This window comes from Heptranchias perlo, chromosome 40, assembly GCF_035084215.1.
Source record: "Heptranchias perlo isolate sHepPer1 chromosome 40, sHepPer1.hap1, whole genome shotgun sequence".
NCBI lineage: Eukaryota > Metazoa > Chordata > Chondrichthyes > Hexanchiformes > Hexanchidae > Heptranchias > Heptranchias perlo.
In genome coordinates, this window is record NC_090364.1 from 9,571,650 (window position 1) to 9,587,751 (window position 16,102).

Here is a 16,102-nt window from a genome sequence, read left to right on the forward strand (position 1 = left end):
CACGGCCGCCAGCGGTGGAGCGATTAAAATCGGGAATGCGCAAGAGGCCAGAAACGGAGGCGTGCAATGATCTCGGAGGGTTGTAGAGGAAGCTAAAGAGACAGGGAGGGTCGAGGCCATGGAAGGATTTGAAAACAAGGATGAGAGTTTTAAAACTGTGGTGATGCCAGACCGGGAGCCGATGTAGGTCAGCGAGCACCATCTCTTGCACGTGACTGAGTGTCTCCTGCTGTTCCTCAGCTTCAGTGACTTTCATCTTGAATGGATGGAGGACATTTCCTCAAAGTCTGCTTGCCTGGGACCCTCAAATTAACCAGGAATTCTTGCATCCAGCAAGATACCCACAACACAGGTTGCAGATATCCTGCTGTTGTAACCCTTTTAAGCTTCCTCAAACTTACGCTGTACAAAATTTCAAAATTTAAATTCGCAACACAATATCAAAGTCTTACACAGGGAATCTATTTATTTATGCAACTTGCTGTAGAATCTGATTGAAATTTATTTCTGGGTCTTGGCAAACTCCAGTTATGCTATTTTGAGCTTTTTCCAAATGTAAATGCTTTCATATTAAATGAACCCAAAAACGAAGTAATTTTGATTTTTAAATCCATTTGTTCCAGGCTGGCTTTCATTTCTGTGAAATCAGCTGGAATTTGTCCAGCTATAATGAATGAAGACAGAATTGACAGTGAAAAATGATCCATTTCTGTGGTGTATTGAGCCTAAAACCTTTATAATTAAGGCGTCAAATCTAATTTTATGAAGGTATTGTTTATTTTGCTTGCTGACATTAAATAAGTTTCTCTAAGTATTATGGATGAAGGGATAGGTTAAATCTCACGCAAAGCCAAATGGCCTCAGGATTCCCAGGGAAATGGTGGTGGGGGGGGGAGGATTGGAACCAGGAATTCTGCTTCTGTTCACAATCCATTGATGGTGTGGGGTACACTGTCTATAGAAGGTGTGGGGTACACTGTCTATGGAGGGTGTGGGGTACACTGTCTATGGAAGGTGTGGGGTACACTGTCTATAGAAGGTGTGGGGTACACTGTCAATGGAGGGAGTGGGGTACACTGTCAATGGAGGGTGTGGGGTACACTGTCAATGGAGGGAGTGGGGTACACTGTCAATGGAGGGTGTGGGGTACACTGTCTATGGAGGGAGTGGGGTACACTGTCAATGGAGGGTGTGGGGTACACTGTCAATGGAAGGTGTGGGGTACACTGTCTATAGAAGGTGTGGGGTACACTGTCTATAGAGGGTGTGGGGTACACTGTCTATGGAGGGTGTGGGGTACACTGTCTATAGAAGGTGTGGGGTACACTGTCTATGGAAGGTGTGGGGTACACTGTCTATAGAAGGTGTGGGGTACACTGTCTAGGGAGGGTGTGGGGTACACTGTCTATAGAGGGTGTGGGGTACACTGTCTATAGAGGGTGTGGGGTACACTGTCTAGGGAGGGTGTGGGGTACACTGTCTATAGAAGGTGTGGGGTACACTGTCTAGGGAGGGTGTGGGGTACACTGTCTATAGAAGGTGTGGGGTACACTGTCTATAGAGGGTGTGGGGTACACTGTCTATGGAGGGTGTGGGGTACACTGTCTATAGAAGGTGTGGGGTACACTGTCTATGGAAGGTGTGGGGTACACTGTCTATAGAAGGTGTGGGGTACACTCTCTATGGAAGGTGTGGGGTACACTGTCAATGGAAGGTGTGGGGTACACTGTCTATGGAAGGTGTGGGGTACACTGTCAATGGAAGGTGTGGGGTACACTGTCTATGGAGGGTGTGGGGAACACTGTCTATGGAAGGTGTGGGGTACACAGTCTGTTGAAGGTGTGGGGTACACTGTCTATGGAAGGTGTGAGGTACACAGTCTGTTGAAGGTGTGGGGTACACTGTCTATGGAAGGTGTGGGGTACACAGTCTGTTGAAGGTGTGGGGTACACTGTCTATGGAAGGTGTGGGGTACACTGTCTATAGAAGGTGTGGGGTACACTGTCTAGGGAGGGTGTGGGGTACACTGTCTATAGAGGGTGTGGGGTACACTGTCTATAGAGGGTGTGGGGTACACTGTCTAGGGAGGGTGTGGGGTACACTGTCTATAGAAGGTGTGGGGTACACTGTCTAGGGAGGGTGTGGGGTACACTGTCTATAGAAGGTGTGGGGTACACTGTCTATAGAGGGTGTGGGGTACACTGTCTATGGAGGGTGTGGGGTACACTGTCTATAGAAGGTGTGGGGTACACTGTCTATGGAAGGTGTGGGGTACACTGTCTATAGAAGGTGTGGGGTACACTGTCTAGGGAGGGTGTGGGGTACACTGTCTATAGAGGGTGTGGGGTACACTGTCTATGGAAGGTGTGGGGTACACTGTCTATGGAAGGTGTGGGGTACACTGTCTATGGAGGGTGTGGGGTACACTGTCAATGGAAGGTGTGGGGTACACTGTCTATGGAAGGTGTGGGGTACACTGTCTATAGAAGGTGTGGGGTACACTGTCTATGGAGGGTGTGGGGTACACTGTCAATGGAAGGTGTGGGGTACACTGTCTATGGAAGGTGTGGGGTACACTGTCAATGGAGGGTGTGGGGGACACTGTCTATGGAGGGTGTGGGGTACACTGTCTATGGAAGGTGTGGGGTACACTGTCTATGGAGGGTGTCATGTACACTGTCTATAGAAGGTGTGGGGTACACTGCCTATGGAGGGTGTGGGTTACACTGTCTATAGAAGGTGTGGGGTACACTGCCTATGGAAGGTGTCATGTACACTGTCTATAGAAGGTGTGGGGTACACTGTCTATTGAGGGTGTGGGGTACACTGTCTATGGAAGGTGTGGGGTACACTGTCTATGGAGGGTGTGGGGTACAATGTCTATGGAAGGTGTGGGTTACACTGTCTATAGAAGGTGTGGGGTACACTGTCTATGGAAGGTGTGGGGTACACTGTCTATAGAAGGTGTGGGGTACACTGTCTATGGAAGGTGTGGGTTACACTGTCTATAGAAGGTGTGGGGTACACTGTCAATGGAGGGTGTGGGGTACACTGTCTATGGAAGGTGTGGGGTACACTGTCTATAGAAGGTGTGGGGTACACTCTCTATGGAAGGTGTGGGGTACACTGTCAATGGAAGGTGTGGGGTACACTGTCAATGGAAGGTGTGGGGTACACTGTCTATGGAGGGTGTGGGGAACACTGTCTATGGAAGGTGTGGGGTACACAGTCTGTTGAAGGTGTGGGGTACACTGTCTAGGGAGGGAGTGGTGTACACTGTCTATGGAGGGTGTGGGGTACACTGTCTATGGAGGGTGTGGGGAACACTGTCTATGGAAGGTGTGGGGTACACTGTCTATGGAGGGTGTGGGGAACACTGTCTATGGAAGGTGTGGGGAACACTGTCTATGGAAGGTGTGGGGTACACAGTCTGTTGAAGGTGTGGGGTACACTGTCTATGGAAGGTGTGAGGTACACAGTCTGTTGAAGGTGTGGGGTACACTGTCTATGGAAGGTGTGGGGTGCACTGTCTATGGAAGGTGTGAGGTACACAGTCTGTTGAAGGTGTGGGGTACACTGTCTATGGAAGGTGTGGGGTGCACTGTCCATGGAAGGTGTGGGGTACACTGTCTATGGAGGGTGTGGGGAACACTGTCTATGGAAGGTGTGGGGTACACAGTCTGTTGAAGGTGTGGGGTACACTGTCTATGGAAGGTGTGGGGTACACTGTCCATGGAAGGTGTGGGGTACACTGTCTATGGAGGGTGTGGGGTACACTCTCAATGGAGGGTGTGGGGTACACTGTCTGTAGAAGGTGTGGGGTACACTGTCTATGGAGGGTGTGGGGTACACTGTCTATGGAAGGTGTGGGGTACACTGTCTATGGAAGGTGTGGGGTGCACTCTCAATGGAAGGTGTGGGGTACACTGTCAATAGAAGGTGTGGGGTACACAGTCTATGGAAGATGTGGGGTACACTGTCAATGGAGGGTGTGGGGTACACTGTCAATGGAAGGTGTGGGGTACACTGTCATTGGAAGGTCCGGGGTACACTGTCTATGGAAGGTGTGGGGTACACTGTCTATAGAAGGTGTGGGGTACACTGTCAATGGAAGGTGTGGGGTACACTGTCTATAGAAGGTGTGGGGTACACTGTCAATGGAAGGTGTGGGGTACACTGCCTATGGAAGGTGTGGGGTACACTGCCTATGGAAGGTGTGGGGTACACTGTCAATGGAAGGTGTGGGGTACACTGCCTATGGAAGGTGTGGGGTACACTGTCTATGGAAGGTGTGGGGTACACTGTCTATGGAAGGTGTGGGGTACACTGCCCATGGAAGGTGTGGGGTACACTGTCGATGGAAGGCGTGGGGTACACTGTCTATGGAGGGTGTGGGGTACACCGTCTATGGAAGGTCTGGGGTACATTGTCTACAGAAGGTGTGGGGTACACTGTCTCTGGAAGGTGTGGGGTACACTGTCTATGGAAGATGTGGGGTACACTGTCAATGGAAGTTGTGGGGTACACTGTCTATGGAAGGTGTGGGGTACACTGTCTATGGAAGATGTGGGGTACACTGTCTATGGAAGATGTGGGGTACACTGTCAATGGAAGTTGTGGGGTACACTGTCAATGGAAGGTGTGGCATACACTGCCTATGGAGGGTGTGGGGTACACTGTCTATGGAGGGTGTGGGGTACACTGTCTATGGAGGGTGTGGGGGATACTGTCCAATGAAAGTGTGGGGTACACTGTCTATAGAAGGTGTGGGGTACACTGTCTATGGAGGGTGTGGGGTACACTGTCTATGGAGGGTGTGGGGTACACTGTCAATGGAAGGTGTGGGGTACACTGTCTATGGAGGGTGTGGGGTACACCGACTATGGAGGGTGTGGGGTACACTGTCTATGGAGGGTGTGGGGTACACTGTCAATGGAGGGTGTGGGGTACACTGTCTATGGAGGGTGTGGGGTACACTGTCTATGGAGGGTGTGGGGTACACAGTCTATTGAAGGTGTATGGTACACTGTCTATGGAGGGTGTGGGGTACACTCTCTATGGAAGGTGTGGGGTACACTGTCTATGGAGGGTGTTGGGTACACTGTCTATGGAAGGTGTGGGGTACACTGTCCATGGAAGGTGTGGGGTACACTGTCTATGGAAGGTGTGGGGTACACTGTCTATGGAAGGTGTGGGGTACACTGTCTATGGAAGTTGTGGGGTACACTGTCTATGTAGGGTGTGGGGTACACTGTCTATGAAGGTGTGGGGTACACTGTCTATGGAAGGTGTGGGGTACACTGTCTATGGAAGATGTGGCGTACACTCTCAATGGAAGGTGTGGGGTACACTGTCAATGGAAGGTGTGGGGTACACTGTCTATGGAAGGTGTGGGGTACACTGTCAATGGAGGGTGTGGGGTACACTGTCTCTGGAGGGTGTGGGGTACACTGTCTATGGAAGGTGTGGGGTACACTGTCAATGGAAAGTGTGGGGTACACTGTCCATGGAGGGTGTGGGGTACACTGTCTCTGGAGGGTGTGGGGTACACAGTCTGTTGAAGGTGTGGGGTACACTGTCTATGGAAGGTGTGGGGTACACTGTCTATGGAAGGTGTGGGGTACACTGTCTATGGAGGGTGTGGGGTACACTGTCTATGGAAGGTGTGGGGTACACTGTCTATGGAAGGTGTGGGGTACACTGTCCATGGAGGGTGTGGGGTACACTGTCTATGGAGGGTGTGGGGTACACAGTCTGTTGAAGGTGTGGGGTACACTGTCTCTGGAAGGTGTGGTGTACACTGTCATTGGAAGGTGCGGGGTACACTGTCTATGGAAGGTGTGGGGTACACTGTCTATGGAAGGTGTGGGGTACACTGTCATTGGAAGGTGTGGGGTACACTGTCATTGGAAGGTGCGGGGTACACTGTCTATGGAAGGTGTGGGGTACACTGTCTATGGAAGGTGTGGGGTACACTGTCGATGGAGGGTGTGGGGTACACTGTCAATGGAAGGTGTGGGGTATACTGTCTATGGAAGGTGTGGGGTACACTGTTTATGGAAGGTGTGGGGTACACTGTCGATGGAGGGTGTGGGGTACACTGTCGATGGAGGGTGTGGGGTACACTGTCAATGGAAGGTGTGGGGTACACTGTCTATGGAAGGTGTGGGGTACACTGTCTATGGAGGGTGTGGGGTACACTGTCAATGGAAGGTGTGGGGTACACTGTCTATGGAAGGTGTGGGGTACACTGTCTATGGAAGGTGTGGGGTACACTGTCTATGGAAGGTGTGGGGTACACTGTCATTGGAAGGTGCGGGGTACACTGTCTGTGGAAGGTGTGGGGTACACTCTCAATGGAAGTTGTGGGGTGCACTGTCGATGGAGGGTGTGGGGTACACTGTCGATGGAGGGTGTGGGGTACACTGTCGATGGAGGGTGTGGGGTACACTGTCAATGGAAGGTGTGGGGTACACTGTCTATGGAGGGTGTGGGGTACACTGTCATTGGAAGGTGTGGGGTACACTGTCTATGGAAGGTGTGGGGTACACTGTCTATGGAAGGTGTGGGGTACACTGCCCATGGAAGGTGTGGGGTACACTGTCATTGGAAGGTGCGGGGTACACTGTCTATGGAAGGTGTGGGGTACACTGCCCATGGAAGGTGTGGGGTACACTGTCTGTAGAAGGTGTGGGGTACACTGTCGATGGCAGGTGTGTGGTATATTGTCTATGGAAGGAGTGGGGTATACTGTCTATAGAAATTGTGGGGTACACTTTCAATGGAAGGTGTGGGGTACACTGTCTATGGAGGGTGTGGGGTACACTTTCTATGGAAGGTGTGAGGTATACTGTCTATAGAAATGGTGGGGTACACTTCCAATGGAAGGTGTGGGGTACACTGTCTATGGAGGGTGTGGGGTACACCGTCTATGGAAGGTCTGGGGTACACTGTCTACAGAAGGTTTGGGGTACACTGTCTATGGATGGTGTGGGGTACACTCTCTATGGAGGGTGTGGGGTACACTGCCTATGGAGGGTGTGGGGTGCACTGTCTCTGGAAGGTGTGGGGTACACTGTCTATGGGTGGTGTGGGGTACACTGTCTATGGAGGGTGTCGGGTACACTGTCCATGGCTGGTGTGGGGTACACTGCCTATGGAGGGTGTTGGGTACACTGTCTATTGAAGGTGTGGGGTACACTGTCAATGGAGGGTGTGGGGTACACTGCCGAAAGAAGGTTTTGGTACACTGTCAGTGGAAGGTGTGGGGTACACTGTCTATGGAGGGTGTGGGGTACACTGTCTATGGAAGGTGTGGGGTACACTGTCTATGGGTGGTGTGGGGTACACTGCCTATGGAGGGTGTGGGGTACGCTGTCTATAGAAGGTGTGGGGTACACTGTCTATGGGTGGTGTGGGGTGCACTGTCTATAGAAGGTGTGGGGTACACTGTCTATAGAAGGTGTGGGGTACACTGTCTATGGAAGTTGTGGGGTACACTGTCTATAGAAGGTGTGGTGGACACTGTCTATGGAAGATGTGAGGTACACTGTCTATGGAGGGTGTGGGGTACACTGTCTATAGAAGGTGTGGGGGACACTGTCTATGGAGGGTGTGGGGGACACTGTCAATGGAGGGTGTGGGGGACACTGTCTATGGAGGGTGTGGGGGACACTGTCAATGGAAGGTGTGGGGTACACTGTCTATGGAAGATGTGGGGTACACTGTCTATGGAGGGTGTGGGGGACACTGTCATTGGAAGGTGTGGGGTACACTGTCTATGGAGGGTGTGGGGGACACTGTCATTGGAAGGTGTGGGGTACACTGTCTATGGAGGGTGTGGGGTACACTGTCTATGGAAGATGTGGGGGACACTGTCTATGGAGGGTGTGGGGTACACTGTCTATGGAAGATGTGGGGTACACTGTCTATGGAGGGTGTGGGGTACACTGTCTATGGAAGATGTGGGGGACACTGTCAATGGAAGGTGTGGGGTACACTGCCGAAAGAAGGTTTTGGTACACTGTCTGTGGAGGGTGTGGGGTACACTGTCTATGGAGGGTGTGGGGTACACTTTCAATGGAAGGTGTGGGGTGCACTGTCTATGGAAGGAGTGGGGTATACTGTCTGTAGAAATTGTGGGGTACACTGTCATTGGAGGGTGTGGGGTACACTGTCTATGGAAGATGTGGGGTACACTGTCAATGGAAGGTGTGGGGTACACTGTCAATGGAAGGTGTGGGGTACACTGTCTATGGAAGATGTGGGGTACACTGTCAATGGAAGGTGTGGGGTACACTTTCAATGGAAGGTGTGGGGTACACTTTCAATGGAAGGTGTGGGGTACACTGACTATGGAGGGTGTGGGGTACACTGTCTATGGAAGGTGTGGGGTACACTGTCTATGGAGGGTGTGGGGTACACTGTCTATGGAAGGTGTGGGGTACACTGTCTATGGAAGGTGTGGGGTACACTGTCTATGGAAGGTGTGGGGTACACTGTCTATGGAAGGTGTGGGGTACACTGTCTATGGAGGGTGTGGGGTACACTGTCTATGGAAGGTGTGGGGTACACTGCCTATTGAAGGTGTGGGGTACACTGTCTATGGAGGGTGTGGGGTACACTGTCTCTGGAAGGTGTGGGGTACAGTGTCTATGGAAGGTGTGGGGTACACTGTTTATGGAAGGTGTGGGGTACACTGCCTATGGAGGGTGTGGGGTACACTGTCTATGGCAGGTGTGGGGGACACTGTCTATGGAGGGTGTGGGGGACACTGTCAATGGAAGGTGTGGGGGACACTGTCTATGGAGGGTGTGGGGGACACTGTCAATGGAAGGTGTGGGGTACACTGTCAATGGAAGGTGTGGGGTACACTGTCTATGGAGGGTGTGGGGTACACTGTCAATGGAAGGTGTGGGGTACACTGTCTATGGAAGGTGTGGGGTACACTGTCTATGGAGGGTGTGGGGGACACTGTCTATGGAAGATGTGGGGTACACTGTCTATGGAGGGTGTGGGGGACACTGTCTATGGAAGATGTGGGGGACACTGTCAATGGAAGGTGTGGGGTACACTGTCTATGGAGGGTGTGGGGGACACTGTCTATGGAAGATGTGGGGTACACTGTCTATGTAGGGTGTGGGGGACACTGTCTATGGAAGATGTGGGGTACACTGTCTATGGAGGGTGTGGGGGACACTGTCATTGGAAGGTGTGGGGTACACTGTCTATGGAAGGTGTGGGGGACACTGTCTATGGAGGGTGTGGGGGACACTGTCTATGGAGCGTGTGGGGGACACTGTCTATGGAAGATGTGGGGTACACTGTCTATGGAGGGTGTGGGGTACACTGTCTATGGAAGATGTGGGGTACACTGTCTATGGAAGATGTGGGGTACACTGTCAATTGAAGTTGTGGGGTACACTGTCAATGGAAGGTGTGGCATACACTGCCTATGGAGGGTGTGGGGTACACTGTCTATGGAGGGTGTGGGGTACACTGTCTATGGAGGGTGTGGGGGATACTGTCCAATGAAAGTGTGGGGTACACTGTCTATAGAAGGTGTGGGGTACACTGTCTATGGAGGGTGTGGGGTACACTGTCTATGGAGGGTGTGGGGTACACTGTCAATGGAAGGTGTGGGGTACACTGTCTATGGAGGGTGTGGGGTACACCGACTATGGAGGGTGTGGGGTACACTGTCTATGGAGGGTGTGGGGTACACTGTCAATGGAGGGTGTGGGGTACACTGTCTATGGAGGGTGTGGGGTACACTGTCTATGGAGGGTGTGGGGTACACAGTCTATTGAAGGTGTGGGGTACACTGTCTATGGAGGGTGTGGGGTACACTCTCTATGGAAGGTGTGGGGTACACTGTCTATGGAGGGTGTGGGGTACACTGTCTATGGAAGGTGTGGGGTACACTGTCCATGGAAGGTGTGGGGTACACTGTCTATGGAAGGTGTGGGGTACACTGTCTATGGAAGGTGTGGGGTACACTGTCTATGGAAGGTGTGGGGTACACTGTCTATGGAAGGTGTGGGGTACACTGTCTATTGAAGGTGTGGGGTACACTGTCTATGTAGGGTGTGGGGTACACTGTCTATGAAGGTGTGGGGTACACTGTCTATGGAAGGTGTGGGGTACACTGTCTATGGAAGATGTGGCGTACACTCTCAATGGAAGGTGTGGGGTACACTGTCAATGGAAGGTGTGGGGTACACTGTCTATGGAAGGTGTGGGGTACACTGTCAATGGAGGGTGTGGGGTACACTGTCTCTGGAGGGTGTGGGGTACACTGTCTATGGAAGGTGTGGGGTACACTGTCAATGGAAAGTGTGGGGTACACTGTCCATGGAGGGTGTGGGGTACACTGTCTCTGGAGGGTGTGGGGTACACAGTCTGTTGAAGGTGTGGGGTACACTGTCTATGGAAGGTGTGGGGTACACTGTCTATGGAAGGTGTGGGGTACACTGTCTATGGAGGGTGTGGGGTACACTGTCTATGGAAGGTGTGGGGTACACTGTCTATGGAAGGTGTGGGGTACACTGTCCATGGAGGGTGTGGGGTACACTGTCTATGGAGGGTGTGGGGTACACAGTCTGTTGAAGGTGTGGGGTACACTGTCTCTGGAAGGTGTGGTGTACACTGTCATTGGAAGGTGCGGGGTACACTGTCTATGGAAGGTGTGGGGTACACTGTCTATGGAAGGTGTGGGGTACACTGTCATTGGAAGGTGTGGGGTACACTGTCATTGGAAGGTGCGGGGTACACTGTCTATGGAAGGTGTGGGGTACACTGTCTATGGAAGGTGTGGGGTACACTGTCGATGGAGGGTGTGGGGTACACTGTCAATGGAAGGTGTGGGGTATACTGTCTATGGAAGGTGTGGGGTACACTGTCTATGGAAGGTGTGGGGTACACTGTCGATGGAGGGTGTGGGGTACACTGTCGATGGAGGGTGTGGGGTACACTGTCGATGGAGGGTGTGGGGTACACCGTCTATGGAAGGTCTGGGGTACACTGTCTACAGAAGGTGTGGGGTACACTGTCTATGGAGGGTGTGGGGTACACTGTCAATGGAAGGTGTGGGGTACACTGTCTATGGAAGGTGTGGGGTACACTGTCTATGGAAGGTGTGGGGTACACTGTCTATGGAAGGTGTGGGGTACACTGTCATTGGAAGGTGCGGGGTTCACTGTCTGTGGAAGGTGTGGGGTACACTCTCAATGGAAGTTGTGGGGTGCACTGTCGATGGAGGGTGTGGGGTACACTGTCGATGGAGGTTGTGGGGTACACTGTCGATGGAGGGTGTGGGGTACACTGTCAATGGAAGGTGTGGGGTACACTGTCTATGGAGGGTGTGGGGTACACTGTCATTGGAAGGTGTGGGGTACACTGTCTATGGAAGGTGTGGGGTACACTGTCTATGGAAGGTGTGGGGTACACTGCCCATGGAAGGTGTGGGGTACACTGTCATTGGAAGGTGCGGGGTACACTGTCTATGGAAGGTGTGGGGTACACTGCCCATGGAAGGTGTGGGGTACACTGTCTGTAGAAGGTGTGGGGTACACTGTCGATGGCAGGTGTGTGGTATATTGTCTATGGAAGGAGTGGGGTATACTGTCTATAGAAATTGTGGGGTACACTTTCAATGGAAGGTGTGGGGTACACTGTCTATGGAGGGTGTGGGGTACACTTTCTATGGAAGGTGTGAGGTATACTGTCTATAGAAATGGTGGGGTACACTTCCAATGGAAGGTGTGGGGTACACTGTCTATGGAGGGTGTGGGGTACACCGTCTATGGAAGGTCTGGGGTACACTGTCTACAGAAGGTTTGGGGTACACTGTCTATGGATGGTGTGGGGTACACTCTCTATGGAGGGTGTGGGGTACACTGCCTATGGAGGGTGTGGGGTGCACTGTCTCTGGAAGGTGTGGGGTACACTGTCTATGGGTGGTGTGGGGTACACTGTCTATGGAGGGTGTCGGGTACACTGTCCATGGCTGGTGTGGGGTACACTGCCTATGGAGGGTGTTGGGTACACTGTCTATTGAAGGTGTGGGGTACACTGTCAATGGAGGGTGTGGGGTACACTGCCGAAAGAAGGTTTTGGTACACTGTCAGTGGAAGGTGTGGGGTACACTGTCTATGGAGGGTGTGGGGTACACTGTCTATGGAAGGTGTGGGGTACACTGTCTATGGGTGGTGTGGGGTACACTGCCTATGGAGGGTGTGGGGTACGCTGTCTATAGAAGGTGTGGGGTACACTGTCTATGGGTGGTGTGGGGTGCACTGTCTATAGAAGGTGTGGGGTACACTGTCTATAGAAGGTGTGGGGTACACTGTCTATGGAAGTTGTGGGGTACACTGTCTATAGAAGGTGTGGTGGACACTGTCTATGGAAGATGTGAGGTACACTGTCTATGGAGGGTGTGGGGTACACTGTCTATAGAAGGTGTGGGGGACACTGTCTATGGAGGGTGTGGGGGACACTGTCAATGGAGGGTGTGGGGGACACTGTCTATGGAGGGTGTGGGGGACACTGTCAATGGAAGGTGTGGGGTACACTGTCTATGGAAGATGTGGGGTACACTGTCTATGGAGGGTGTGGGGGACACTGTCATTGGAAGGTGTGGGGTACACTGTCTATGGAGGGTGTGGGGGACACTGTCATTGGAAGGTGTGGGGTACACTGTCTATGGAGGGTGTGGGGTACACTGTCTATGGAAGATGTGGGGGACACTGTCAATGGAAGGTGTGGGGTACACTGCCGAAAGAAGGTTTTGGTACACTGTCTGTGGAGGGTGTGGGGTACACTGTCTATGGAGGGTGTGGGGTACACTTTCAATGGAAGGTGTGGGGTGCACTGTCTATGGAAGGAGTGGGGTATACTGTCTGTAGAAATTGTGGGGTACACTGTCATTGGAGGGTGTGGGGTACACTTTCAATGGAAGGTGTGGGGTACACTGTCAATGGAAGGTGTGGGGTACACTGTCTATGGAAGATGTGGGGTACACTGTCAATGGAAGGTGTGGGGTACACTTTCAATGGAAGGTGTGGGGTACACTTTCAATGGAAGGTGTGGGGTACACTGACTATGGAGGGTGTGGGGTACACTGTCTATGGAAGGTGTGGGGTACACTGTCTATGGAGGGTGTGGGGTACACTGTCTATGGAAGGTGTGGGGTACACTGTCTATGGAAGGTGTGGGGTACACTGTCTATGGAGGGTGTGGGGTACACTGTCTATGGAAGGTGTGGGGTACACTGCCTATTGAAGGTGTGGGGTACACTGTCTATGGAGGGTGTGGGGTACACTGTCTCTGGAAGGTGTGGGGTACAGTGTCTATGGAAGGTGTGGGGTACACTGTTTATGGAAGGTGTGGGGTACACTGCCTATGGAGGGTGTGGGGTACACTGTCTATGGCAGGTGTGGGGGACACTGTCTATGGAGGGTGTGGGGGACACTGTCAATGGAAGGTGTGGGGGACACTGTCTATGGAGGGTGTGGGGGACACTGTCAATGGAAGGTGTGGGGTACACTGTCAATGGAAGGTGTGGGGTACACTGTCTATGGAGGGTGTGGGGTACACTGTCAATGGAAGGTGTGGGGTACACTGTCTATGGAAGGTGTGGGGGACACTGTCTATGGAAGATGTGGGGGACACTGTCAATGGAAGGTGTGGGGTACACTGTCTATGGAGGGTGTGGGGGACACTGTCTATGGAAGATGTGGGGTACACTGTCTATGGAGGGTGTGGGGGACACTGTCTATGGAAGATGTGGGGTACACTGTCTATGGAGGGTGTGGGGGACACTGTCATTGGAAGGTGTGGGGTACACTGTCTATGGAAGGTGTGGGGGACACGGTCTATGGAGGGTGTGGGGGACACTGTCTATGGAGCGTGTGGGGGACACTGTCTATGGAAGATGTGGGGTACACTGTCTATGGAGGGTGTGGGGGACACTGTCATTGGAAGGTGTGGGGTACACTGTCAATGGAAGGTGTGGGGTACACTGTCAATGGAAGGTGTGGGGTACACTGTCTATGGAGGGTGTGGGGTACACTGTCTATGGAAGATGTGGGGTACACTGTCAATGGAAGGTGTGGGGTACACTGTCTATGGAAGATGTGGGGTACACTGTCTATAGAAGGTGTGGGGTACACTGTCTACGGAAGGTGTGGGGTACACTGTCTATGGAGGGTGTGGGGTACACTGTCTATGGAAGGTGTGGGTTACACTGTCTATGGAAGGTGTGGGGTACACTGTCTATGGAAGGTGTGGGGTACACCGTCTATGGAAGGTCTGGGGTATACTGTCTACAGAAGGTGTGGGGTACACTGTCTCTGGAAGGTGTGGGGTACACTGTCTCTGGAAGGTGTGGGGTACACTGTCTATGGAAGGTGTGGGGTACACTGTCTATGGAAGGTGTGGGGTACACTGTCTATGGAAGGTGTGGGGTACACTGTCTATGGAGGGTGTGGGGTACACTGTCTCTGGAAGGTGTGGGGTACAGTGTCTCTGGAAGGTGTGGGGTACACTGTCTATGGAAGGTGTGGGGTACACTGTCTATGGAAGGTGTGGGGTACACTGTCTATGGATGGTGTGGGGTACACTGCCTATGGAGGGTGTGGGGTACACTGTCTATTGAAGGTGTGGGGTACACTGTCTGTGGAGGGTGTGGGGTACACTGTCTCTGGAAGGTGTGGGGTACAGTGTCTATGGAAGGTGTGGGGTACGCTGTTTATGGAGTGTGTCGGGTACACTGTCCATGGCTGGTGTGGGGTACACTGCCTATGGAGGGTGTGGGGTACACTGTCTATTGAAGGTGTGGGGTACACTGTCTATGGAGTGTGTGGGGTACACTGTCTATAGAAGGTGTGGGGTCCTCTGTCAATGGAAGGTGTGGGGTACACTGTCTATGGAAGATGTGAGGTACACTGTCTATGGAGGGTGTGGGGTACACTGTCTATAGAAGGTGTGGGGTACACTGTGTATGGAAGGTGTGGGGTACACTGTCAATGGAGGGTGTGGGGTACACTGTCTATGGAAGATGTGAGGTACACTGTCTATGGAGGGTGTGGGGTACACTGTCTATAGAAGGTGTGGGGTACACTGTCTATGGAAGATGTGAGGTACACTGTCTATGGAGGGTGTGGGGTACATTGTCTATGGAGGGTGTGGGGTACACTGTCTAGCGAAGGTGTGGGGTACACTGGCTGTGGAAGGTGATCCTAACCTCAAATCTAAATTCATGTCCAATTTCCTGCTCGCTCCCCGTAACCCCTCATTCCCTATTCTTCTCGGAAACTGTCTATTTCTGTTTTAAATTTATTTAATGATGTAGCTTCCACAGCTTCCCGGGACAGCAAATTCCACAGACCTACTACCCTCTGAGTGAAGAAGTTTCTCCTCATCTCAGTTTTGAAAGAGCAGCCCCTTATTCTAAGATTATGCCCCCTCGTTCTCGTTTCACCCATCCTTGGGAACATCCTTTCTGCATCCACCCGATCAAGCCCCTTCACAATCTTATATGTTTCAATGAGATCGGCTCTCATTCTTCTGAACTCCAATGAGTCGAGTCCCAATCTACTCAACCTCTCCTCATACGTCCGCCCCCTCATCCCCGGGATTAACCGAGTGAACCTTCTTTGTACTGCCTTGGGAGCATGTATGGAGACCAAAACTGTATGCAGTATTCCAGGTGCGGTCTCACCAATACCTTATATAACTGCAGCAATACCTCCCTGTTTTTATATTCTATCCCCCTGGCAATAAAAGCTAACATTCCGTTGGCCTTCTTGTTCACCTGCTGCACTGTCTATGGAAGGTGTGGGATACACTCTGTATGGAGGGTGTGGGGTAGACTGTCTATGGGGGGTGTGGGGTACACTGTCTATGTGGGGTGTGGGGTACACTGTCTATGTGGGGTGTGGGGTACACTCTGTATGGAGGGTGTGGGGTACACTGTCTATGGGGGGTGTGGGGTACACTGTCTATGTGGGGTGTGGGGTACACTGTCTATGTGGGGTGTGGGGTACACTCTGTATGGAGGGTGTGGGGTACACTGTCTATGGGGGGTGTGGGGTACACTGTC